The 27,980-nt window shown below is 40.2% G+C and overlaps 1 protein-coding gene across 3 annotated transcripts in view; it reads left to right on the forward strand.

Annotated features, from left to right (window-relative positions):
• Window positions 1-14,538: 14,538 nt before the first annotated feature.
• tjp1b (tight junction protein 1b) overlaps window positions 14,539-27,980 on the forward strand; it is a 129,085-nt gene continuing 115,643 nt past the window's right edge. For 2 of the 3 annotated variants that reach the window (XM_061917330.1, XM_061917332.1), the window contains exon 1: window positions 14,540-14,602. The gene's annotated coding sequence lies outside the window, so the exon portion shown is untranslated. Of the gene's footprint in view, window positions 14,603-27,980 lie in introns of all 3 variants that reach the window. The other variant, XM_061917331.1, reaches the window with a different exon arrangement.

Consider the following 27,980-nt stretch of genomic DNA (forward strand, 5'->3'; position numbering starts at 1 on the left):
TCTTTCTGTGTGGTGTTTGCATGTTCTCCCCGTGACTCCGCCTTCCTCCCACTTCCAAAGACATGCATCTGGGGATAGGTTGATTGGCAACACTAAATTGGCCCTAGTGTGTGAATGTGAGTGTGAATGTTGTCTGTCTATCTGTGTTGGCCCTGTGATTAGGTGGCGACTTGTCCAGGGTGTACCCCGCCTTCCGCCCGATTGTAGCTGGGATAGGCACCAGTTCTCCCCGCGACCCCAAAGGGAATAAGCGGTAGAAAATGGATGGATGGGATGGATATTATTCATACTGTGAGGAAAGTGCCAATTTAGATTTAATTAAAGTTTTTAGTTGGGAATTATACACAGTGATGAAGTAAAAAGAAAACAACTAAAGTCAGTGTAAAGTGCCTCTAAAATTATATTTCATATGCAAGCATGAAAGTACAAAAGAAAAGGGTCTTTAAATTTTCCATAACTGTACCATGATTTTTTTACACTCGTGCTACCCATGCGTAGGATTATAGTTAAAAATGTAGCGAGGAGAGCATAAATGTCACTATTTTATGCACTCTCTCATAACTCAAGTGGAAATGATTATCTCTGAATTTTTGATAAAGAACACTTAATCACATGACAACGAGGATTTTTTTGTCTCGCACATTCTATCTGAGTGGACACAGTTGCTTGCACAAACGTAACATTCTGCTCTTTTGTGGCTTCAAGCGTTTTGGCTGAAATCCATTTCAGAATCAACATCCAGAAAATGAGTTTGTGGATGCACAGTACCGCTGCAGGGGCTGAGATCAAGTCCGAACAGCTTTTCTCGTTGCTAATGTTTTCGGGCTTGTGTAGAGAACAATCTGAGATCGACTGTATTTGACTGCACAAACCCTTTTCCATCCAGTAAGCACCTTATCTGCCTTGGGGCAACATTGAATTAATGCAAAAAGAAAAGTAGAAGCAATGTCGTGGTTCCTGTATTGTTGTTAATTCCTTTGTCTCATAATTTATCATGCTGACTGTCCAAATCCTGCACACTTCCTGGGGCCTAGCATTATCTCTTGTCTCTGGGATGCTTTATACAGACATATATAACACCCATGACACGAGAGAAAAGAAAAGAAGGGTCTACTATAATCACCAACAATGCTGGTGTAACATAACTACTGCAGTATAGGATAATTATTTATAATAAAAAATACAACTATAAATTGTTAGTGGGCAGCTTGACTAAGCAGCATTTCTCACTACCATGCAGCTAAGAACTTGGTGTGTCATCTGCTATTTGCTCTAATCTTTAGTATGTAAAATGTTAGTAATATAATACCCATTACAATCTAAGCAGGTGACCACAATTACTTTTTTTGCTGAGACTCCCGATTTCATAATGGCTCAGTCGACACGTGCGAGTCCTCCTCCTGTGACTTAGACTTCTGTTTCAGTCATTTGCTGACTTTTAGGCCCCGTTTACACTAAGCCGGATAAGGTTATCCAGGGTAAATCACACCTAACCTTATCTGTGTCCACATACAACAATGCCACCATTTAAAATACCCGCCCCCGTCCGTCCGCCGGCGCAACGTGACCTAGTACGCATGCGCAAAAAAAATAAAAAAAAGCGTCCATCTGGTCCAAGCTCTCCAGTAGATGACTTTACTTCACTGTGAAGTTGTTATTTAAAAGAGCTTTATTGTAAATAGTTTGCTGTGCATTTTACATTTTGTTTGCTGTGTTTTGTGTGCAAGTCTTTAAATTAAAATGTATCTCCTATGAACAATATCCTGTTTGGACCTGATCAAGGAGGTGACCCCAAGATGCAGAGAGGGGAGGCAAGGTAGAATCACAAAAAGGGAAAAATGTAATAAGTCCAAAAAGTGTAACAAAAGGCGATGGGGCAGTAGTGCACACCATGAATAAACAAACAAAAACAGGTTCCTCAGTGGTCGGCAGGGGGAAAAGGCCAGGGCGCACTGAGCATAGTAAAAAGTCCAACACAGAATCGTGTTTACCTCAGGGAGGCTAGGAAACAAACACAAAGAGGTTAGGGATTACAGGACTAAGGAGATACAACATACCAGGACTGACAAAGTGAATCAGGGGGATGCACGTGGGAGGTTCAGGAGACAATAACCGCCACTACCCAACTGTCAGTGACGAGCTTGAATAGTCCTAGGTAGAAATTGGTTGTAGGTATGCCTCGCTGGGGCCTAATGAACTAAAGAAAACAGACATCACCATAAAAAAGAAGGCAGGGAAATGATAAAACACAACATATCCAGTGTTGTGGTATTTCAATTAACTAGAATCCAGTGTGCTGTGGGGCTCTATTGTAGTGAATCACACCTGAGCCATCATTAAATAATCAAATCTTTAATTTACATGAGAAAGTAGACAATGCGATAAACTGTTCGGAACACAAGGGGATGGTTCCATCTTTCAGCTGCTCGCTAATAGCGGAGTTAGCATCATGCGCGCTGCCTGACCATTTTACAGTCACATCCATAAAGAAATATTTGTAGTCACAAACCTATCATGCCTGCCGATCATGATCACATCCATGGGAGGAAGGGACCAAGCTTTCAGAAAGTAGAATCACAGCTGACTGTTGGAAAGTTCTCTTGCCATCTGAGATGTGTAGTATCGGAAATAGCTGCAATCGCCCTTTGCCTTAGTTTAAGGTATTGATTTGTGCTTTCCAAAAGCGCCTGTACATGTACAAGAAGGAGAAACACGGGCATGTCTGCATGATCCGCCTCTTAGAGTAAATTTCTACTATACATGGAGATATCCGCTGATGTCACCAATGGGGAAAAACGTCACAAATTAGCCAAATTCCAACCGGCTCCTTTTAAAGGGGAACATTATCACAAAAGGGTTAAAAACAGTAAAAATCAGTTCCCAGTGGCTTGTTGTATTTTTTGAATTTTTTTTCAAAATTTTACCGATCCCGGAATATCCCTAAAAAAAAGCTTTAAAGTGCTTGATTTTCGCTATTTGCGATGCGACTATCCATTTCCCTGTGACGTCATACAGTGCTGCCAATGTAAACAAACAATGGCGAATAGCACAGCAAGATATAGCGACATTAGCTCGGATTCAGACTCGGATTTCAGCGGTTTAAGCGATTCAACAGATTACGCATGTATTGAAACAGATGGTTGGAGTATGAAAGTATTGAAGAAGAAACTGAAGCTATTGAGCGAATAGCTATTGACGCTATTCATAGGCATAGCATGGCCGAATAGCTGCGTTAGCATCACCAGTAAAATGTGCGGACCAAACGATCAGGACTTTCGCATCTCGTGACACTGGAGGAACTTAAATACTTTGATTGGTAAGTGTTTTTTTCACGTTAAATGTGGGTGGAAGGAAACGTAATATAGTTGCAAATGCATCTGAAGGTTATCCATACATCTCTGTGCCATGTCTGCTTTAGCACCGCCGGTAAATAGTATGTTAGCATCGATTAGCGTAGCATGTTAGCATCGATTAGCTGGCAGTCAACATCAACAAAACTCACCTTTGTGAATTCGTTGACTTTATCATTGCAAATCCATCTGCAGGTTATCCATACATCTCTGTGCCATGTCTGCTTTAGCACCGCCGGTAAATAGCATGTTAGCGTCGATTAGCGTAGCATGTTAGCATCGATTAGCTGGCAGTCACGCCGCAACCAAATATGTCTGATTAGCACATGTTTGTCATCGCCGGTAAAATGTGGAGACACTCTGGCACATTCAATGGGGGTCTGGCGGCAGACACTTTCGCATCTTCGGGCCAGTGGTGCAACTTGAATCCCTCCCCGACAACACACCGACGAGGCATGATGTCGCCAAAGTTCCAAAAAATAGTCGAAAAAAACGAAAATAACAGAGCAGAGATCCAATGTTTGCAATATGTTGAAAATGAACATGGCGGCTGTATTACCTCTTAGACGTCACGTTCTGACGTCATCGCAATAAGAGCGATAAACAGAAAGGCGTTTAATTCGCCAAAATTCACCCATTTAGAGTTCGGAAAACGGTTAAAAAAATATATGGTCTTTTTTCTGCACTATCAAGGTATATATTGACGCTTACATAGGTCTGGTGATAATGTTCCCCTTTAAAGAGTTATTGCACTTTTTTGGAATTTTGCCAATCGCTCACAATAATTATGAGAGACAAGTGTGTTTGATAGATATGAAAAAAAAAAGTTGGTTTTGCATATTAGGTCACTTTAAAACACTTCCAGGTCACACTGACTGAAATCGCGTCCCGGCCCAGTTGGCCATTTTTGTAGTGTTTCTCTGTGTAGTTTGTATTAACACACTGAGCAAACAGCTGAGGGAAGCTATCGTTAGCTTCTGTGCTAAGTCGCTCACAGAACTAAACAACATAAACAGATGAGATTAGTGATAAAGTTGTTACAACGACAAATATAAGACCTCAAGCAAATTGTTGTATGTGTAAATAAAGCTGTAGTCACTCACCAATAACCAAATTCAGTCGCTGACCTTGAATCACACTCGGGAGTCAAGAAGTCGGTACCGCACGGCATCATTTTTCTAAGAGTTTGATGCACAGTGTGCTGTTGTGCGTCACAGAGGAGCCTCCAAAAACACATAAGGGGCGGGAGTGAGCCCAAGAGTATGCCCTGTGCTTTGCCCGTCAGGCACACAGAAGAGCAAATGGCCTAACAAAGGCACATCAAAAGATACCGGTATGGTGGTATTGTCTCAAATATATACCGCTTTCTAAAATATACCGGTATTAAGTATGTTACTGGTATATCGTGCAGCCCTACATAAACTTAATAAAAAAAGAGACAATTGTAAAACAAATGTGTTGTGTTAATGGTAACATAAGCTGACACGACTGCCAAGGCAGCACAAATTCCATCCATCCATCCATTTTACACGGCTTTGTCCCTTACACAGTCGCGGGAGTGCTGGTGCCTAATCTCAGCTGCATTTCGGGCGGAAGGCGGGGTACACCCTGGACAAGTCGCCACCTCGTCGCAGGGCCAACACAGATAGACAGACAACATTCACACTCACATTCACACACCAATGTAGTGTTGCCAATCAACCTATCCCCAGGTGCATGTTTTTGGAGGTGGTAGGGAGTTGGAGTACCCGGTACGAACCCACGCAGTCACGGGGAGAACATGCAAACTCCACACAGAAAGATCCCGAGCCTGGGATTGAACTCAGGACTACTCAGGACCTTTGTATTGTGAGGCACATGCACTAACCCTTGTTCCACCGTGCTGCCCGGCAGCACAAATTGTCAATCACAAATTTCTTTCATTTATGTCAGTAGAAATGTTCACATTTCACCCTACAATAATTCCACTTCCAACTAGAGAAAAAATGGTAAATTATTTTTGTGTTTTACACACACACACACACACACACACACACACACACAGCAACTATGGTAGTCTTCAAAGAACCATTAAAAAATAGCTACCAAATAAATCGGAAGTTACTTACATGTTACTCAATACTAGAGTAATTTTTTCAATAAATATTTACTTACTCTTAGTCAAGTAATTATTTCCATGAGTACTTTTGTACTTTTACTCTAGAGCAGTGATTTTCAAACAGTGGTACGTGGGTTCCATGGAGTGGTACGCCAGAGAATCACTCAATTAAACTACACTTTTTTATTTTCCTATATTCAATCACAGTGTTAATGTTCAAACCGTGTTTGATGTAACAGTGTCGACAAATATGAAATATATTTTTAAATAAAACCTCTGCCTTGTTTTTAATGAATACTCGGGCCTACTTAGCTACTGTTTTTCAATGATGGTTATTATGGTGGTACTTGCATAGCTACATGTTTTTCTGAGGTGGTACTCAGTGAAAAACCTATGAGAACCACTGGTATAAAATAACGGTACTCCTACTTGAGTACCATTTTTGGAGACTCTGCCACCTGCGCCAACAGGCAACTTCTTCATAATATGACACCATTAAAACTACATTACATTAAGAAAGGTCTGGATATCTAATGTTCCTTCATGAATTAAAAAGAAAACAAAAGTCAGAATGCTTAGTGTCATCAGAAGGCATCTGTTTCCATCTCTACCTAATTGAGTGTAAAATTAGTTATTTGCGTACTAAACTGCCCTAAATGACCTGGCATTTTATGATATGACTTCTTGCTCGTACAGTGGTTCACATAGCTCATTCTCATGCAGCTGGTATGGGATTAATGTCAACTGTTATTCACCTTGACCTGTTGATTGGCAACTTATCAGGCCAGGGTGAAGTCTGCCTTTCAGTTGAAATCAGTCAGGATGTGTTGTGTACTGAATACAACAATGGACGAATGGATGGTCTCACCCCTCTTCATGCTTGTCAAAATATACTCACTACTGAAGATGCCGGGCCTATCTCCAGGTACCAGTCATAATTTCAATATCAATCAATCAAACTTTATTTATAAAGTGCTTTTCATACACAATAGAAATGCAATGCAAAGTGCTTTACAAAGTTAAAAACAATACCCCGGGGATCCATATCCCCCATTATCATATACGTACGCACAAACACAGATACCAAACACAAACACACTCACACAACTATATGGACAAATAATTGCATGGCTGAGTACAGAGGAGACATGTGAGTAAACACTATCACAGGAGCCATCTGCACCAGGAGGTCATCAGACCATTGCCACCAGGATGCTGACACAAAGCGGCCCCCACAAGCACGGTCGATAACCCCAGAGACAGGGCTCATCTGAGGAATCTTGGGAAATAAAAATAATAAAACTTGGGAAATAGTAAGAACCATGAGTAGAGATAAAGAATGAAATACAAGTACGACATATGAAGATTAATAGAAACAATAAAATGAATATACAGTAAATTAATACATAGAACTAAATACAATTTTGCATAACTAATATAATGGAAAGTAAAATACAAATGACTTCAATAAAATAATATAAGGTAAAAGCCAAATCAAAAAGGTGGGTCTTAAAGGCCTACTGAAATGAGATTTTCTTATTTAAACGGCGATAGCAGGTCCATTCTATGGGTCATACTTAATCATTTCGCGATATTGCCATATTTTTGCTAAAAGGATTTAGTAGAGAACATCCACGATAAAGTTCGCAAGTTTTGGTGCTACAGGAAGTCGCAGACGATGACATCACCCATTTGAAGGCTCCTTACATCTTCACATTGTTTTTAATGGGAGCCTCCAACAAAAAGTGCTATTTGGACCGAGAAAACAAAATTTTTCCCATTAATTTGAGCGAGGATGAAAGATTCGTGTTTGAGGATATTGATAGCGACGGACTAGAAAAACCAAAAAAAGTTTAAAAAAAAAAAACGTGATTGCATTGGGACGGATTCTGATGTTTTTAGACACATTTACTAGGATAATTCTGGGAAATCCCTTATCTTTCTATTGTGTTGCTAGAGTTAAATAGTACCTGATAGTCGGAGGTGTACGTCCACGGGTGTCTTGACGCGTAGTGTCTCAGTGGAGTCGACGGCAGCTATGGACGGGGCAAGCTCAGCTTTTCTCCGGTAAGAAGCGACTTTTTACCACAATTTTCCTCACCGAAATTTGCTGGTTGACATTCCGTCTTGATTCATGTTCGCTTGACCGCGTTCTGATTCATAGTAACATTACACCTCCAGGAATTTTAAACAAGGAATCACCGTGTGTTTGTGTGTCTAAAGTCTAAAGCTTCCAAACTCCATCTTTCTACTGTGACTTCTCCAATATTAATTGAACAAATTGCAAAAGATTCAGCAACACAGATGTCCAAAATACTGTGTAATTATGCGGTTAAAGCAGACAACTTTTAGCTGTGTGTGTGTGCAGTGCTCATACTTCCTAAAAACCCGTGACGTCTTGCGTACACGTCATCATTACAAGACGTTTCCAGGGCGAAACACCCGGGAAATTTAAAATTGTAATTTAGTAAACTAAAATGGCCGTATTGGCATGTGTTGCAATGTTAATATTTCATCATTGATATATAAACTATCAGACTGCGTGGTGGGTAGTAGTGGGTTTCAGTAGGCCTTTAAGCCTGCTCTTAAAAACATGAACGTTCTCTGCAGCCCCAAAGTCCTCCAGCAAGCTGTGCCATACGCGGGGGCCATAATGGTGGAAAGATAACATCCCTTGACTTTGTGTCCTGACTTTTGGAATAATTAGTAGATGAGTGCCGGAGGATCTCAGGGCCCGGGAAGGCTCATAGGGTATATTGTCGCTGGTCTTGAACTGTCCACCTTCCTGAAACAGCCAAGCTATTACGGAGCTGCCTACCTACCTTGACCTACTGTCCCCACAAACATACAGTACACTTACAACATAAGGAGTCATTGGGAGTGTAATGGTACACAATGCTGCACATCTTTGGTCCCTAAACAATACCTCAACACCGGAACCGCCTGGTGTCATTTACAAACATAAGTCAATGTTACAACCCTAAAGCCAAGAGAGAAGAAGTTGTTCAGGTAGTCTTTGTCGGCTTTTTAACATTTTATATCCTGCGATTCGAGAAGGGTTAAATTATGACTCCAAATGCAAAAAAGAGAAAATCAATTCCTTTAATCAAAGTGAAGAAACAATGCAGTTCCATATTTATTTATTACAATGTTGTTTCTCACATCCAGCAATCAATGTTATTACACTACAGTAATGTAAATCCTCTCAGAGGTTCATCAGTTCATTGAGGGGAAGCATGAAGTCAAACATATACTGTGACATTCTGAAGCTCTTGGGTAATTTCCAAACACACCTATAAATAACTGTCTGGACTTCTTTTAAGGGGACAGTACATCTAAGCTGCTATACAAGCTTTACACTGACTACTCTAAATTATATCACAGTTGGATTTCATATTACTATTTCATAGTCCATTAAAAAGCTTAAGGCCTACTGAAATGAGATTTTCTTATTCAAACGGGGATAGCAGGTCCATTGTATGTGTCATACTTGATCATTTAGAACAGCAGTTTCTTCCATTCAAAAGTTCCGGCTCATTTTTATACTTAGTAAACTCATCCCACTGGCCGGATAAAACCTGGTTAGCTTGCTGACCATACGTTTGACACCCCTGCTTTAAATGCATGCATTCAGTTTAAGTACATATCTTCGGCACAATTTTATTAGAACTGGAAAATTAGTGATGTAAGACTAATGTGACAAGGCAGTTTGGTAGTTAATCCTTCTTGCAAGAGTCATGTGTTAAAGGCCTACTGAAATGAGGTTTTCTTATTCAAACGGGGATAGCAGGTCCATTCTATGTGTCATACTTGATCATTTCGCGATATTGCCATATTTTTGCTGAAGGGATTTAGTAGAGAACATCGACGATAAAGTTTGCAACTTTTGGTTGCTAATAAAAAAGCTTTGCCTGAACCGGAAGTAGCAGACGATGTGCGTGTGACGTCACGGGTTGTCGGGCTCCTCACATCCTCACATTGTTTATAATCATAGCCACCAGCAGCAAGAACGATACAGACTGAGAAAGCGATGATTTCCCCATTAATTTGAACGAGGATGAAACATTCGTGGATGAGAAAAGTTAGAGTGAAGCACTAGAAAAAAAAAAAAGGCGAGGCCAGTGAGAGCGATTCAGATGTTATTAGACACATTTACTAGGTTAATTCTGGAAAATCCCTTATCTGATTATTGTGAGATTATAAAGTCATACCTGAAAGTCAAAGGGGTGTGTTGACCACCAGTGTCTCTGATGGAAGCCATTGAGGAGCCAAGAAAGTCGCAGCTGCCTTTTTGACAGCTGCTGCAGGAGGACGCAAGCTCCGCTGATGTCTCCGGCAAGAGCCAACTTAATACCACAATTTTCTCACCGAACCATGCCGGTTGACATGTGGTCAGGAAACGTGTTCCCTTGACCGCTCTGTTCCATATCAAAGCTTCACAACAAACAAAGAAACACCGGCTGTTTTTTGGTTGCTAAAGGCAGCTGGAATCTACCACTTTCCACCAACAGCATTCTTCTTTATAGTCTCCATTATTAATTGAAGAAATTGTTAAAGATTCAGCAACACAGATTTCCAAAATACTGTGTATTTATGCGATTGAATCGGACAACTTTTTGCCGTGAGTGGTGCTGTGATAAAATGTCCGCTCCAACCAATAACGTCACAAGCACGCGTCAACATAAGCGTCATCATTCCGCAACGTTTTCAACAGGAAACTTCGCTGGAAATTTTAAATTGCAATTTAGTAAACTAAAAAGGCCGTATTGGCATGTGTTGCAATGTTAATATTTCATCATTGATATATAAACTATCAGACTGCATGGTGGGTAGTAGTGGGTTTCAGTAGGCCTTTAAAAAAATGATTGCTGAAATTTGAAGGTTTACTTACTTTTGTGAGATATCGTTATTCCATCCATCCATTTCTACCGCTTTTCCCTTTGGGGTTGCGGGGGGCGCTGGTGCCTATCTCAGCTACAATCGGGCAGAAGGCGGAGTACACCCTGGACAAGTCGCCACCTCATCCCAGGATACCATTATTACTTTCCTCTATTCTCATTGTTATGTATTTGTGCCAACATCCTTAAGGTTCTTTTTGGGGTTGGATAGCAAATGTGAATTTAGTAATTTTTAATATGTGCCAAAAGCGATACTTAAAAACGCAAAATGTACAAATGGTGTCCAAAAACAAAGCCTTTTGATTGTCAATTAATTTTGTGACTTACAAGTTGAACAGAATTGTAATTAATATAATTACATGATATAAACACAAGTATAATTGAGTAATACATGTACTACTTTTTTGGACATGCTGTAATGATAAACTGGAAATATGAGATGTACCATATTGTCATTGTATGAATGTTTAAAATAAACTAAGATCATAACCATAGTTAGTGCTGCCCAAAATAACAAGTTAACTATTGTTATTGGTTTTAAAAAATATTGCATTAATCGTGTATAGATGCAGGTTAATCATTTACTTTGAATGTACATGCTCCTTTACCTTACATGTGGATGCTTACCTGAAAGGCGGCAGTCAGGGATCAGGTCAATGCATACACCAGAGCAAGGAAAAATGAGGAGAGTCTGAATTTCACTTCAAAATACACATTGACTGGACTGTAGATAAAACTAAAGTTTTGAAAATATTATTGTAGCACATTCAAGTAAAATATTTTCGAAAATGTTCCTGCATGACATTTTGACAATAAAATTACAATCGTGTCCAAAGTTTAGGCTTTTTTAAAGTTAATTTTAATAATGCAAGCATCTAATAATCTGTGGTTACTCACGATTAATCCAAATTCAAAAGTGTGATTAATTGTTTTTTTTTATTTTCACACACAAAATCACACAAAAATGTGTAAATATGACATAAAATACACAAGAGATTAAAAAAAATTATTTCTTTAAATCAGGGGTGTCTAACTCATTTTTAGATCGGTGGCCACATAGAGAAGAATCTACTACAAAGTGGGCTGGACTGGTAAAATCACAGCACGATAACTTAAAAATAAAGACAACTTCAGATTGTTTTCTTTGATCATAAATCAAAAATGTACAAATCATAATGTTGTTGGGGTTTTTTTACACTTACATGTTGCAGTAAATAGTATTCTATCTTTATTTGTCGTTTATTTATACTTTCTGAATAAATAATGCGACCACGTTCACCAGTCAACTCACTTTTGGTAATTTTCAATAAATCAAGATAAAAATAGATTATCAAAATAAAATTACAGGAGGTTAATTATGTGGTTGGCTCATTTTTCTGAACTGGAGCACTAACATCATGTGGTTTATTTTGTTTACATATGTAGCATCATCTGCAAAGATACAAATAATTGCTATTGCGAGATCTAGTGGACACATTTAGAACAGCAGTTTCTTCCATTCAAAAATTTCGGCTCATTTTTATACTTAGTAAACTCATCCCACTGGCCGGATAAAACCTGGTTAGCTTGCTAACCGTACGTTTGACACCCCTGCTTTAAACGCATGCATTAATTTTAAGTACATATATTCGGCACAATTTTATCAGAACTGGAAAATTTGTGATGTAAGACTAATGTGACAAGGCAGTTTGGTAGTTAATCCTTCATGCAAGAGTCGTGTGTTAAAGGCCTACTGAAATGAGATTTTCTTATTTAAATGGGGATCGCAGGTCCATTTTATGTGTCATACTTGATTATTCCGCGATATTCCCATATTTTTGCTAAAAGGATTTAGTAGAGAACATCGACGATAAAGTTTGCAACTTTTGGTCGCTAATAAAAAAGCCTTGCCTTTACCGGAAGTAGCAGACAATGTGCGCGTGACGTCACTGGTTGTAGGGCTCCTCACATCTTCACATTGTTTATAATGTGACCTTCCAGCAGCAAGAGCTATTCGGACATAGAAAGCGACAATTTCCCCATTAATTTGAGCGAGGATGAAAGATTTGTGAAAAAGGAAAGTTAGAGTGAAGCACTAGAAAAAGAAAAAAAAAAGGTGATGACAGTGGGAGAAATTCAGATGTTATTACACACGATTACTTGGATAATTCTGGAAAATCCCGTATCTGCTTATTGTGTTACTAGTGTTTTAGTGAGATTGTAAAGTCATACCTGAAAGTCGGAGGGCTGCGGTGACCGCCAGTGTCTCTGAGGGAAGCCTTATGGAGGAGCCAAGAAAGTCACAGCTGCCTTTTTGACAGCTGCTGCAGGAAGACGCAAACTCCGCTCAAGTCTCCGCTAAGAGCCGACTTAATATGACAATTTTCTCATCAAAAAACTTGCTGGTTGACATGTGGTAGAGAAACATGTTCGCTTGACCGCTCTGTTTCATATTAACGCTTTTTATGTGAAGCACAAAAAAAAGAAAAGAAAAAGCGACAGCTCCAGGCGGGACCGTTTCAGATGTAATTAGACACATTTACTAGGATAATTCTGGAAGATCCCTTATCTGCTTGTTGTTTTAATAGTGTTTTAGTGAGATTGTAAAGACATACCTGAAAGTCGGATGGCTGCGGTGAACGCCAGTGTCTCTGAGAGAAGCCGATGGAGGAGCCTTTTTGAGCTGCAGGAGGAAGTCCCATAATCCACTGAAGTCTCCAGTAAGAGCCGACTTAATATCACAATTTTCCCATCCAAAATCTTGCTGGTTGAAGTGGAAAACATGTTCGCTTGACTGCTCTGTGTTAAAGCTTCACAACAAACAAAGAAACACAGGTTATGTCTCAGTTGCTAAAGGCAGCTGCAATCCACCGCTTTCCACCAACAGCATTATTCTTTATAGTCTCCATTATTAATTGAAGAAATTGTTAAGGATTCAGCAACACAGATGTCCAAAATACTGTGTATTTATGCGATGAAAAGAGACGACTTTTAGGCGCAAGTGGTGCTGAGCTAATATGTCCCCTCCAAACCGAGACTTCAGGCGCACGCGTCAACATTCCGCAACGTTTTCAACAAGAAACTCTCCGTGAAATTTAAAATCGTAATTTAGTGAACTAAATCGGCCGTATTGGCATGTGTTGCAATGTTACTATTTCATCATTGATATATAAACTATCAGACTGCGTGGTCGGTAGTAGTGGGTTTCAGTAGGCCTTTAACTTAGAAAAATATACATGTAGTTTGTGCAAAGACCTGCTTGTGTTGTCATGTTGATATGAAGAATTCTGGTGCCTGTCAGATATGTGGATAATGAAGAAGTGTGCAAGTTTAAAAATTACATTATTGCAACTTAGAACTGCTGCATAATATGGTTTTAAAAGAGTATAAGACTGTGTGCGTCCGTCAGGATGCTACAGTACATTACCTACATTATTTTGCCTTGTTTCAGTGCTATGAGTCACCTATTCCGAGGTGCTGTTTGTGTCAGCACAGATGCTATTATGGTACCGAGTCCAGTCTTGGTATGCATCCCTATTCCTCCTTGATGCAGATGCCATCCCCCACACAGTTGAATGGAAATCATTATTGTATTTTTTTTTTTTAATCCTGCTGACTATCAAACCAGCAAACAGCAATCAGAACAATACTATACCTCTTGCCTTTGCGATTTTGCACTTGATGCAGGTAATTAAGTGTCTGGCAGGCACAGTGGACATCAAGGCGGGGGTGAGCTCTACTGAAGGACTAATGAGGAGAAAGTCATTCATGGAGGGTAAAACACTTCCTGAGAATATTGATGATGAAGGGTCAGTCAAGTTTCATCCCACCGTGATCCAGCTTCAGTTACGATTGGCTAGGGCGGACAGCAGAGCTGCAGAGGCCCCCGTGTGTGTGATGCTTCCTTAGCACCAACCCCTGCATGGTCTTTCTGACATTAAATCCAACTATAGATCTATTTCAAATGCCATTTTAATTAGCGGGTGGTAGAAAACTGTGGCCTTTGGAAAGGCAGGAACATTCCCACTGTGTTCTTCTTCCTTTTTGTTAGCCTCAGGCCAGTCGACCCGCTGTGTTACAAATGTACTAGACAGTTTTTGAGCTCTGTTGTCTTTCTTTCTCCTGTCGACCTCAGGATCCATCCCAGCCCGACCGCTGGCTCCATCACGGCCGCCTCCTCTGCAAGCACCATTCAGGGCAAGCCATCGCTCCGGCGCATCAAGGGCCGAATTCACAGGAGCAAGAGCCTGGACAGCATCGATCTCTTTGACTCTAACGTAAGTTATGATGAGCTGTATAGAAACACACCCCAATAGATACTGGGTACTGTATTGAAACGATACGGGATGCAGTATTTGTTAGTTTTTCCGGAATCTTCACCACATGTTGTCTTATTTTCCTTTTGTAGATAATATATATTGGACATGCTTAGGTGTGAATTTTGCTCTGCAGGCACTTTTATGTCTCGTTTTTTGAACCTCTCTGCAAAATGTACGTCTTTGGACGTATTTCCAGATTGCAGATCAAACCACGCCTCACCCTCTCCAAAAGTAACATTATTTATCTTTTGAAAATGTACAGTGTTTAAGTATATATACATTGTCACCGTTATTTCTGTTGTGATCCGATACCCGGATAATACCATATTTCTTGTTTTGTTCCATTTGTGTATTATAGTCTGCCAATGTTTGCATTAGTTCCTCTCTGTATCACATTCTTCCTTATTTCATGTTTATTCCGTCACCAGGGTAGCTTATTAGTTCACCTGCCCCTTGCTTTCTACGCACACCTGTTTCTCGTTATCACCTCCCTTATTTAAGCTGGCCCCTTTTCGTCATTCATTCTCAGACTCTAGTTTGCTTTCACGCAACTGCTGATGACTTACTTTCCATACTATTACTCGCTAGCTCTCGCGCTGCGGTTTATTTTATTCCGACCTTTCATGCTAGTAGTTTTTGTTTCCCTTTTTGTGCCTTTGTGCCAAGTTTAGTGTATCTGTTTTTATTCCTAGTTTCTATGCTAGCGCCATTTGTTTGCTTTTCTGTTTAGCACCAGTATTTGTGTTCCTAGCCCTTTTTATTAGTTTAATAAATCCTTTGTTGCTTACCTTACGCTGTATTCTTGCCCGACGCATCTAAGGAGGAACAAATCCGGCATCGCTATGCCGCACAAGTCTCTCAATTTCTTTTCAGTCACCGTTGAAAATAAACTTCATAAACATTTAATAGATTCACCCTGTCACAATAATAGGTACACCTTCACACTCGCTGATAAATTAAGACTGTATGAAAAAGAAACGTTTTTAATATGATTGATGTCATTGCATGGCGCACATTGTTTTTTTTATGCACATGCCACAATTAGATGAACATAATATTACTTTATGTTACCAATTTCTTGTGTTTCCTCATAGCCTGAAACTGTCTGAGAGCTTGACTCAATGTCCAAATAAGTACACGCCCCTTGCTGTTTCCATAACATTGTAAAGTCGGCAAAGATGACATTTTTATTAGGTCCTCTTTAGGATCATACCAGAAAGTATATTGCACCGATAAATGACTTACAAGATAGAAAGACAGCACTTAAAGACTTTGACAAACTTTATTGATCCACAAGGGAAATTGTTCCACACAGTAGCTAAGTTACAAAGGATTGAAAGGATAATGCAGGTATAAAGTGGACTAAAAAAGTATCATAATAGCAATATAAAATACAACATACTGTATTTCCTTGAATTGCCGCAGGGCATATAGTATGCGCCTGCCTTGAATTACTGCCGGGTCGAACTCGCCTCCCAAAATAATTAGCCCATGCTTAGTATTACCGCCAGGTCAAACTCGTGACATCATTTTCAAAATGGAGGAGGCTGATTTCAATACCGGTAATTTGAAATCGCATACAGGGAAGAAGATTAAGAGCTATTCAGTAGAGTTTAAGGTCCAAGCTTACATCACACTCAAATTTCTACTGCATACCTTTGGTAAGTGCCAGAGTGAGAAGAGGTTTTAAAATAATTAGCGCATGCTTACTTTTACCGCATGCCTTTGGTAAGCGCAGGCGGCAATTCAAGGAAATACGGTATTTGTAATATTTACACATTATATATTGAGTATATAATGTGTACTGATATCCATCCATCCATCCATCATCTTCCGCTTATCCGAGGTCGGGTCGCGGGGGCAGCAGCCTAAGCAGGGAAGCCCAGACTTCCCTATCTCCAGCCACTTCGTCTAGCTCTTCCCGGGGGATCCCGAGGCGTTCCCAGGCCAGCCGGGAGACATAGTCTTCCCAACGTGTCCTGGGTCTTCCCCGTGGCCTCCTACCAGCTGGACGTGCCCTAAACACCTCCCTAGGGAGGCGTTCGGATGGCATCCTGACCAGATGCCCGAACCACCTCATCTGGCTCCTCTCGATGTGGAGGAGCAGCGGCTCTACTTTGAGTTCCTCCCGGATGGCAGAGCTTCTCACCCTATCTCTAAGGGAGAGCCCCACCACACGGCGGAGGAAACTCATTTCGGCCGCTTGTACCCGTGATCTTATCCTTTCGGTCATGACCCAAAGCCCATGACCATAGGTGAGGATGGGAACGTAGATCGACCGGTAAATTGAGAGCTTTGCCTTCCGGCTCAGCTCCTTCTTCACCACAACGGATCGGTACAACGTCCGCATTACTGAAGACGCCGCACCGATCCGCCTGTCGATCTCACGATCCACTCTTCCCTCACTCGTGAACAAGACTCCTAGGTACTTGAACTCCTCCAATTGGGGCAGGGTCTCCTCCCCAACCCGGAGATGGCACTCCACCCTTTGCCGGGCGAGAACCATGGACTCGGACTTGGAGGTGCTGATTCTCATTCCGGTCGCTTCACACTCGGCTGCGAACCGATCCAGTGAGAGCTGAAGATCCTGGCCAGATGAAGCCATCAGGACCACATCATCTGCAAAAAGCAGAGACATAATCCCATGGCCACCGATCCGGATCCCCTCAACGCCTTGGCTGCGCCTAGAAATTCTGTCCATAAAAGTTATGAACAGAATCGGTGACAAAGGACAGCCTTGGCGGAGTCCAACCCTTACTGGAAACGTGTCCGACTTACTGCCGGCAATGCGGGCCAAGCTCTGACACTGATCATACAGGTATACTGATATATTATACTATTATATTAAATTATATTTTTATATAATATATACAATATATAACAATTTCCAATTACCATGTACAATATTACAGTATATGTAACAGCTGCAGCAAAAAAAAAAAAGGCAGCATAAAATAGAGAGTAGATCCAGCAGAAAATATACGTTATAATTAAAGAGAGGTAGCTAACATAGAAGCGGTCAGGTAATAGACAGATATCTTCTATTGCTGTATGGCGAGTGATTATACAGCTGGATATAGTGCGGAATGAAGATAATAATTAGTCTTTTACATTCAATATATAAAAAGTACTTTCTTTTGTTTAGTCTGTTCTGCCATTAAATGTGACATCCATCCATCCATTTACTACCGCTTATTCCCTTTTGGGGTTGCGGGGGGCGCTGGCGCCTATCTCAGCTACAATCAGGCGGAAGGCGGGTACACCCTGGACAAGTCGCCGCTTCATCGCAGGGCCAACACAGATAGACATAACATTCACCCTCACATTCACACACTAGGGTCAATTTAGTGTTGCCAATCAACCTATCCCCAGGTGCATGTCTTTGGAAGTGGGAGGAAGCCAGAGTACCCGGAGGGAACCCACACATTCACGGGGAGAACATGCAAACTCCACACAGAAAGATCTCGAGCCTGGGATTGAACCCAGGACTGCAGGACCTTCGTATTGTGAGGCAGACGCACTAACCCCTCTGCCACCGTGAATCCCTAAATGTGACATAGTCAATAAAATCAAGTGAACTCTATTTAAATGAAACATGCTTAGGTGAGTTTTATTGTGCAATAACCAAAATGTAAATTGTACCTTGTTTTTGCCAGCTAGAACTGTAAACAACTGAAGGTGTAAGCGTAAGGGGGGTAATTTGGGGTTGACAGCTAAGCGATGATGTCAGTGTGAGTTCAGCTCAATGTACCACCTCATGAAAAAACACAAGAGATGGTTAAATTGTTAATAGCAGCACTGGTCAGCAGGTTTGTCGAGGTCTCTGGGGAACAACTGTTTCAAACTGTTTGGAGCGATTGTGCTTTAAATAAACACAAAAGTGACAGTATATGTAATAACTTTTAAAATGTTGATCACCCCCTCCCTGTAAAGCTTAGCGCTGATGTGTTGTGTGTAACAGTCCCAGGGCTTAAAGCTGCGCTTGCTGATATGTTGATTTCAAAAAGTGCACATTATCATGTGAAAAAAATTAAAATAAAGTGAACTATAAACCGCTGAGCAAAAATACCAAGGTTTTTAATGTTATTAGAATATTCACATCAAGCATGGCAGTGATGTAACGCAGGTGAATGCTTTTAGCCTGGATTTTGAGGCTGACTTTGCAAACCTATAAGCCTTGGGGCAGAGTTCGGGAACCTTTTTGGCAGAGAGAGCCACACAAGCCAAATATTTTTAAAAGTATATCAGTGAGAGCCATATAATTTATTTTTTTTTAACACTGAATACAACTATATACGCATGCATTCTTAAGAAAGACCAACATTTTTAGAGTATAATAAGTCTCTTATTCTTTTTAATAACATTGTTATTCTGAGGCTAACTAACAATAAATAAATTACTTCTTACCATTAATGCGACTTCTTGAACAGGTGCGGTAGAAACCGGATGGATGGATGAAAATGCATGAGAACATTAAAATGCATATTTTGAACGTTATTTTTGACACTGTGATTACCAGCGGAATTATTCATTACTTATCGTGTAAAGCAATGTCAGCTAATATTTACCTGAGAGCCAGGTGCAGTCATCAAAAGAGCCACATCTGGCTCTAGAGCCATAGGTTCCCCACCCTTGCCTTGGGGAATGGAAATGATGGTCAAGTAGTACTAAATAGAGCAGAACCTGTAAGGTAGAACAGGAGCCGTTGTGTTATGCGGACTACATTTCCATTTGTTCATATTTCAACATGAATTTATTCCACAGAAAATAACGACAATATAAATAATCTGTTTTAGGGTCAAAGGGTTGCCTTCATTTAATGCAGGGGTGTCAAACTCGTTTTCATTGAGGGCCATATCGCAGTTATGGTTGCCCTCAGGGGGCCGCTTTCAACAATGAGTAATATAAGAATATACATGTATATATAAAATACATTAATACATTTTTTTTTACATACGCTGCGAATACAATATTTAACTTTCACTTTAAAAATTGGCAGCTCAGTCACCAGAATTTTACAGTAAAAGCAGTGGGTTTTTACAGCAAATAAAACAATTTAATAAATGGAATGGAAAAACAATACCACTCTTTTTAGCAGTAAAATTCAAGCAAGTTTTTACCATAAAATCTTGTTGTTTTAATGTTTTTTCTTTGTTTTTTAATGTTTAAGTGTCTTACTGTAAATGGAAAACAACAGTCCCAAAGTTGGTTTTACGGTAAAAAACTCAGTCGGCGGAATTTAACCGTATAATCTATTGTCAGTTTTACTGTTTCCAATTTGATTGATAATTTGTTTTTAAATCATAACTCAAGCAGATATTTAAATACTTTTTTATCTTTATTTTAACAAAAAATATTTTTGGAATACATGATAATATAACATTTTGATTTTGATAATATTGCATTTTAAAAGATATGCAATTGCATGCAGTACATGATTTTTAATGTCAAAAGGGAAAGAACAAATACATTTCGTAAGAAAAGATTCAACTTTTTATTAAGGCCTACTGAAACCCACTACTACCGACCACGCAGTCTGATAGTTTATATATCAATGATGAAATATTAACATTGCAACACATGCCAATACGGCCTTTTTAGTTCACTAAATAACAATTTTAAATTTCCTTGGAGTTTCTTGTTGAAAACGTCGCGGAATGATGACGTGTACGCGTGACGTCACGGACTGTTAGGAAATATTAGCGCTGCACACACACACTGCTAAAAGTAGTCTGCTTTAACCACATAATTACACAGTGTTTTGGACATCTGTGTTGCTGAATCTTTTGCAATGTGTACAATTAATAATTGAGAAGTCAAAGTAGAAAGATGAAGTTGGGAACCTTTAGCGTTTAGCCACACAAACACACGGCGATTCCTTGTGTAAAATTCCCAGAGGTGAAGCTTTACTATGGATCAGAGCGGTCAAGCGAACATGGATCCCGACCAAATGTCAACCAGCAGTTTTCGGTGAGAAAATTGTGGTAAAAAGTCGCCACTTACCGGAGATCAGCTGAGCTTGTGCCGTCCATACTGCTGCCGTCGACTTCCATCAGACACTGGCCTCAAGACACCCGTGGACACACACCTCCGACTATCAGGTACTGTTAAACTCACTAAAACACTAGCAACACAATAGAAAGATAAGGGATTTCCCAGAATGATCCTAGTAAATGTGTCTAAAAACATCTGAATCCGTCCCAATCCAATCACGTTTATTTATTTATTTTTTCTAGTCCGTCGCTATCAATATCCTCAAACAAAAATCTTTCATCCTCGCTCAATTTATTGGGGAAATTGTCGTTTTCTCGATCTGAATAGCTCTTTTTGTTGGAGGCTCCCATTAAAAACAATGTGAGGATGTGAGGAGCCCTCACTCTTGTGATGTCATCGTCCGCGACTTCCGGTAAAAGCAGGGCTTTTTTATTAGCGACCAAAAGTTGCGAACTTTATCGTCGATGTTCTCTGCTAAATCCTTTCAGCAAAAATATGGCAATATCGCAAAATGATCAAGTATGACACATAGAATGGACCTGCTATCCCCGTTTTAATAAGAAAATCTCATTTCAGTAGGCCTTTAACACATATTATTTCCAGGCTTTCGTGGGCCTCATACAAATAAAATGGCGGGCCAGATTTGGCCCCTGGGCCTTGAGTTTGACACCTGTGATGTAATATTTGTACAGTAGCTGTATAAGGTAGTGATATCCCGATCACAGTCATTTACCTTTTTCTAACAGACTGGTGATCAGGTGGTGAACTGACCAGCCCAGTTGGTCTTTACCACTGCTGTGTCCCATTGTTTGAATTGCTTAAGTTTGTAATCACGTGAAATATTCCTTCAAAAAGGATTCATGGTCAAGGAGACACAATTACAGTACATTGCCTTATTCCTCGTTGCACATAAGCAGGCGTTGCATGAATTCCAGGAGGGTGCGTGTCTTGCCAGAACACCGGCCCGAATTTGAGAGCCAGCTGCAACAAACACGTCGTCTATTCACAGTGCAAAGCTGTTTCTAAGATGCTAATTCCTCACCCCCCTGGCGGAAAATAAACTAATATTCTTCCAAGTATCATTATCACCAGAGGACTGGAGAAAACAGGAATGGCTAAGCATGCTACACACACACACAAACCGATCAGGACGACACAAGAAGCTAACAGCTAATGTCGATAAAATGGACACCGAATATATTATCTGTATATAAATGATACAGAAGTCATCAGAACAATGATTTTTTTTCTTGTTCTTATTGATGTTATTTGTTTGTTTTTTGTTGATAATGTTGTTTAGTCCAGTGTTTTTCAACCACAGTGCCGCGGCACACTAGTGTGCCGTGAGATCCAGTCTGGTGTGCAGTGGGAGATTATGTAATTTCACCTATTTGGGGTAAACATATTTTTTGCAAACCAGTAATTTTAGTCTGCAAATGATGTGTTGTTGTTGAGTGTCAGTGCTGTCTAGAGCTCGGCAGAGTAACAATGTATACTCTTCAATCAATCAATCAATCAATCAATCAATGTTTACTTATATAGCCCTAGACCACGAGTGTCTCAAAGGGCTGCACAAGCCACAACAACATCCTCGGCTCAAATCCCACACCAGGGCTCAAGAAAATACTCATCAATACTCTTTAATATCAGTAGGTGGCAGCAGGTATATAATTGCTTTGTAGATGTCAGAACATAGGTTGTCGTGATCCCGATATGCAGATGACAGTGAGAGGCAGGTTACAAGTGAAAAGCTATCTAATGCTAAAACAAAGTGCCCCTAAGAAAAGGCATTGAAGCTTAGGGAACAAAACTAAAACTGAACTGGCTACAAAGTAAACAAAAACAGAATGCTGGACAACAGCAAAGACTTACAGCGTGTTGAGCAAAGACGGCGTCCACAAAGTACATTTGAACATGACATGACAATCAACAATGTCCCCACAAAGAAGGATAGCAGCATCTTGAATATTTTTGATTGCTAAAACCAAGTAGATGCGGGGAATAGCGCTCAAGGAAGACATGAAACTGCTACAGGAAAATGCCAACGAAACAAGAGAAGTCACCAAAATAGAAGCGCAAGACAAGAAATAAAACACTACACACAGGAAAACAGCAAAAAAGTCCAAATAAGTCAGGGTGTGATGTGACAGTACACCTACTTTGAGACAAGAGCTAAAGTGATGCATGCTAGGTTATGCTTTAAAGTCATATACAACAATTGCGACAATGACTTTTTACTGTCAACTCATTTTAATTTTTTTAACGATTTCTGCTGGTGGCGTGCCTCCGGAATATTTCAATGAAAAAAATGTGCCTTGGCTCAAAAAAGGTTGAAAAACACTGGTTTAGTCTACCTGCAATATGTTTTGAGTCTAAATAAATAATAATAAAAAAAATCCAAATTCCTAAATTCCTCCTAGCCTGAAGCAGAGCTGAGAGCTTGACTTAATGTCTAAATTAGTACGTCCACCTTGCAGTAACGTTACAACGTGCCAGACTGTAAAATCCTACAAACAGAGGCATCCAAAACCTTAATGCAAGCTCACACCAAAATGAATTAACCTTATAAATTGCTGTTTTCATATTGTTTAACACAAATACCCAACATTTTAACAACATTTATAAGTCAGAAAATACAAAATTCCTCATAGGTCCTTTTTAAGAAGTGTAGCAAAGCATTATTTTTCTTAAAGGCCTACTGAAATGAGATGTTCTTATTTAAACGGGGATAGCAGGTCCATTCTATTTGTCATACTTGATCATTTCGCGATATTGCCATATTTTTGCTGAAAGGTCTTAGTAGAGAACATCCACGATAAAGTTCACAACTTTTGGTGCTAAGAGAAAAGCCCTGCCTCTACCGGAAGTCGCAGACAATGACGTCACAGGTGTGAGGGCTCCTCACATATTCACATTGATTTTAATGGGAGCCTCCAACAAAAAGTGCTATTCGGACCGAGAAAACGACAATTTCCCCATTAATTTGAGCGAGGATGAAAGATTTGTGTTTGAGGGTATTGATAGCGACGGACTAGAAAAAAAAAAAGTTTAAAAAAAAAACGCGATTGCATTGGGACGGATTCCGATGTTTTTAGACACATTTACTAGGATAATCCTGGGAAATCCCTTATCTTTCTATTGTGTTGCTAGTGTTTTAGTGAGTTTAATATTTCCTGATAGTCGGAAGGGTGTGTCCACGGGTGTCTTGACGCCAAGTCTCAGGGGATTCGACGGCAGCTATGGACGGCACAAGCTCAGCTTTTCTCCGGTAAGAAGCGACTTTTTAATCACAATTTTCTCACCGAAACCTGCTGGTTGACATTCCGTCGTGATTCATGTTCGCTCAACCGCGCTCTGATCCATAGTAAAGTTTCACCTCCAGGAATTTTAAACAAGGAATCACCGTGTGTTTGTGTGGCTAAAGGCTAAAGCTTCCCAACTCCATCTTTCTACTTTGACTTCTCCAAAATTAATGGAGCAAATTGCAAAAGATTCAGCAACACAGATGTCCAAAATACTGTGTAATTATGCCGTTAAAGCAGACGACTTTTAGCTGTGTGTGTGCTCAGCGCTCATACTTCTTAAAAACCCGTAACGTCTTGCTTACACGTCATCATTACACAACGTTTTCAAGACAAAACTCCCAGGAAATTTAAAATTGCAATTTAGTAAACTAAAAAGGCCGTATTGACATGTGTTGCAATGTTAACATTTCATCATTGATATATAAACTATCAGACTGCGTGGTGGGCAGTAGTGGGTTTCAGTAGGCCTTTAAATCTGTGCTCTGTGAAGTGGTGAATGTTTATACACGTAGTGGACTCATCTTGGTCAGAGGCGGTATCATGTTGTTTAGGAAGGATGTGGCCTCTGACTTGGAGGCTCAGCGAGCTCCCAGAAGGAGCATGACCACAATGCGGCCATTTGTCCATACGGCCTGCCACTCAGTGGATACTTCAAGCGGCTCAAGAACAGGCTGTGTGTGTGCTGGAGGAAAAGTTGCTGACATGACCAAACTCAAATGCGGCTGATGGAAGAAGCGGTTGGCCTCACAGTGAGTGATGAGACTGCAGGATGCTGAGCCTGAAGAGCAGTCTTCATTGCATCTTGTCAAAACACATTCAGCCCTGGGGCTTAGCCGCTGTGTGATCTGCAGGAACGTTTTAATTGATCTGCGGAGAGTTTTGTTTAGTAAATGTGAGAGATGACTGAACAAACTCCAAACTATCAGCAGGCTAAAAAATAATAGTCGTTATACTTGGGTTTGTATCGATTCTCCCCCCCATTAGTTTTCCCTCATCATAGTCAGGGGTGGACTTTGGCAGCTGGCCCACTCCTAGCGTCATTTGTGTTGGCAAGCAGCACACTTGTTCACATTGAGCTTGAATTTGGTTTCTACTGCAATACTGCGCTGCAGGAAACTCTACAGAGAGGGAAACCACCGTCTTTTATGAACTTGTTTGAAGTCAGCATCAATGGTGTTCCTTGGTGCTGAAAGTACCAGTAAAGTGGAAAAATAAGTTGACTTTATATGCCTATTTGTGTTTTATTGTATCCATTAATCCAGTGGTTCTCAACCTTTTTTCAGTGATGTACCCTCTGTGAACATTTTTTTTAATTCAAGTACCCCCTAATCAGAGCAAAGCATTTTTGGTTGAAAAATGAGATAAAGAAGTAAAATATAGCACTATGTCATCAGTTTCTGATTTATTAAATTGTATAACAGTGCAAAATATAGCTAATTTTTTTAGTGTTTTTTCTTGAACTATTTGGAAAAAAAGATATAAAAATAACTAAAAACTTGTTGAAAAATAAACAAGTGATTAAATTATAAATACAGATTTCTAAACATAGAAGTAATCATCAACTTAAAGTGCCCTGTTTCGGAATTTTAATAGAGATCCATCTGGATTCAGGAACTTAATTCTAAACATTTCTTCACAAAAAAAGAAATCTTTAACATCAATATTTATGGAACATGTCCACAAAAAAATCTAGCTGTCAACACTGAATATTGCATTGTTGTATTTTTTCCACAGTTAATGAACTTATTCATAAAGGATTTTTGAATTGTTGCTATTTTTTAGAATATTTAAAAAAAAATCTCACATACCCCTTGGCATACCTTCAAGTACCCCCAGGGGTACGCGTACCCCCATTTGAGAACCACTGCATTAAACCATATCCAATTGTATTTACAAGCCGCAAAGCATGTGAAAACATCGTTTAAACATCACAAAATGCCACAAATTGAGCCAGCCATTTTAAATATTTAGCTTGGAATACCTTCTGCTATTTTCAGAGAGTGACATCACTGGATTCTCACTTCTGCACTCTGACCATGTTATCAGAAATACGCAAACATTTGAAAGAGCTGTGCTGTTTATCATTCACAATCCTTATGTAAGACAAGAACACATATGCCTGGCTTTTTCCATCCATCCATCCATTTTCTACCGCTTATTCCCTTTCGGGGTCGCGGGGGGCGCTGGCGCCTATCTCAGCTACAATCGGGCGGAAGGCGGGGTACACCCTGGACAAGTCGCCACCTCACCGCAGGGCCAACACAGATAGACAGACAACATTCACACTCACATTCACACACCAGGGCCAATTTAGTGTTGCCAATCAACCTATCCCCAGGTGCATGTCTTTGGAGGTGGGAGGAAGCCGGAGTACCCGGAGGGAACCCACGCATTCACGGGGAGAACATGCAAACTCCACACAGAAAGATCCTCAGCCTGGAATTGAACCCAGGACTGCAGGACCTTCGTATTGTGAGGCAGACGCACTAACCCCTCTTCCACCGTGAAGCCTGCTTGGCTTTTTTATGCATTCAAAATCCTAAATAAATAGTTAACAATTAAAGGCCTGCTGAAATGAGATTTTCTTATTCAAACGGGGATAGCAGGTCCATTCTATGTGTCATACTTCATCATTTCGCGATATTGCCATATTTTGCTGAAAGGATTTAGTAGAGAACATTGACGATAAAGTTTGCAACTTTTGGTCGCTAATAGAAAAGCCCTGCTTCTACGTGAAGTATGTGCACGTGACGTCACGAGTTGCAGGGCTCCACACATACAATATTCCCATTGTTTTTAATGGGAGCCACCAGCAGTAAAAGTAATTTAGACCGAGAAAGTGACAATTTCCCCATTAATTTGAGCGAGGATGAAAGATTTGTGAATTAAGATATTAAAAGTGAAGGACTAGAACAATTAAAAAAAAGAAGCGACGACTCCGGGCGGCAGCAAAGTGAGCCTTTCAGATGTAATTAGACACATTTACTAGGATAATTCTGGAAGATCCCCTATCTGCTTATTGTTTTAATAGTGTTTTAGTGAGATTTTAAAGATTGTAAAAGATTGTAAAGACATACCTCGAGGTTGGATGGCTGCGGTGAACACGAAGTGTCTCAGAGAGAAGCCGAGGAGCCAAGCTCACAGCTGCCGCTGCTGCAGGACGACAAATAAACCAATAATTTCTCCGGTAAGATATATATATCACAATTTCCCCATCCAAAAACTTGCTCGTTGACGTAGAGAAAACATGTTCGCTTGACCGCTCCGCTTCACAACAAACAAAGAAACATCCGCTGTGTCTCGGTGCTAAAGACAGCTGCAATATACCGCTTTCCACCAACAGCATTATTCTTTATAGTCTCCATTATTGAATGAACACATTGCAAAAGATTCAGCAACACAGATGTCCAAAATACTGTGTAATTATGCGATTAAAGCAGACGACTTTTAGCCGTATCTGGTGCTGAGCTAATGTGACGTCATCATTCCGCGACGTTTTCAACAAGAAACTCGCGGGAAATTTAAAATTGCAATTTAGTAAACTAAAAAGGCCGTATTGGCATGTGTTGCAATGTTAGTATTTCATCATTGATGTATAAACTATCAGACTGCGTGGTCGGTAGTAGTGGGTTTCAGTAGGCCTTTAAATAAACAAATCGAGGGCCCTTATTGCCTTCATTATACCCTCTCTAAAAACATCCAGGCACCGCCAATAATACTCAATTTACATGTCATGGGCTGAAAATGAACTAAATCGGAGTGATATCGTTATTATAAGCGCCAACGCAGATGGTCTATTTTAGCGGCGCATTGATAGCATTGAGCTAATGCTAGCTTACGCTGCTATTGTTGACACACTGAGCCGACGGCTGCTACTGCTTCATCTCAAACTTGCTAAAGGTAAACTCTAGATTGTAATTCATGCATCTCTCCCCTGACAGTAGACAAATGTGACCATGGACCATTTAACAAGTAGCTTTTCCTGTCGCTTAGCTACCTGTAAAACCATGTATCCAGGTAGCTTACATCAAAGCTAC

This window comes from Nerophis ophidion, linkage group LG12, assembly GCF_033978795.1.
Source record: "Nerophis ophidion isolate RoL-2023_Sa linkage group LG12, RoL_Noph_v1.0, whole genome shotgun sequence".
Classification (NCBI taxonomy): Eukaryota; Metazoa; Chordata; class Actinopteri; order Syngnathiformes; family Syngnathidae; genus Nerophis; species Nerophis ophidion.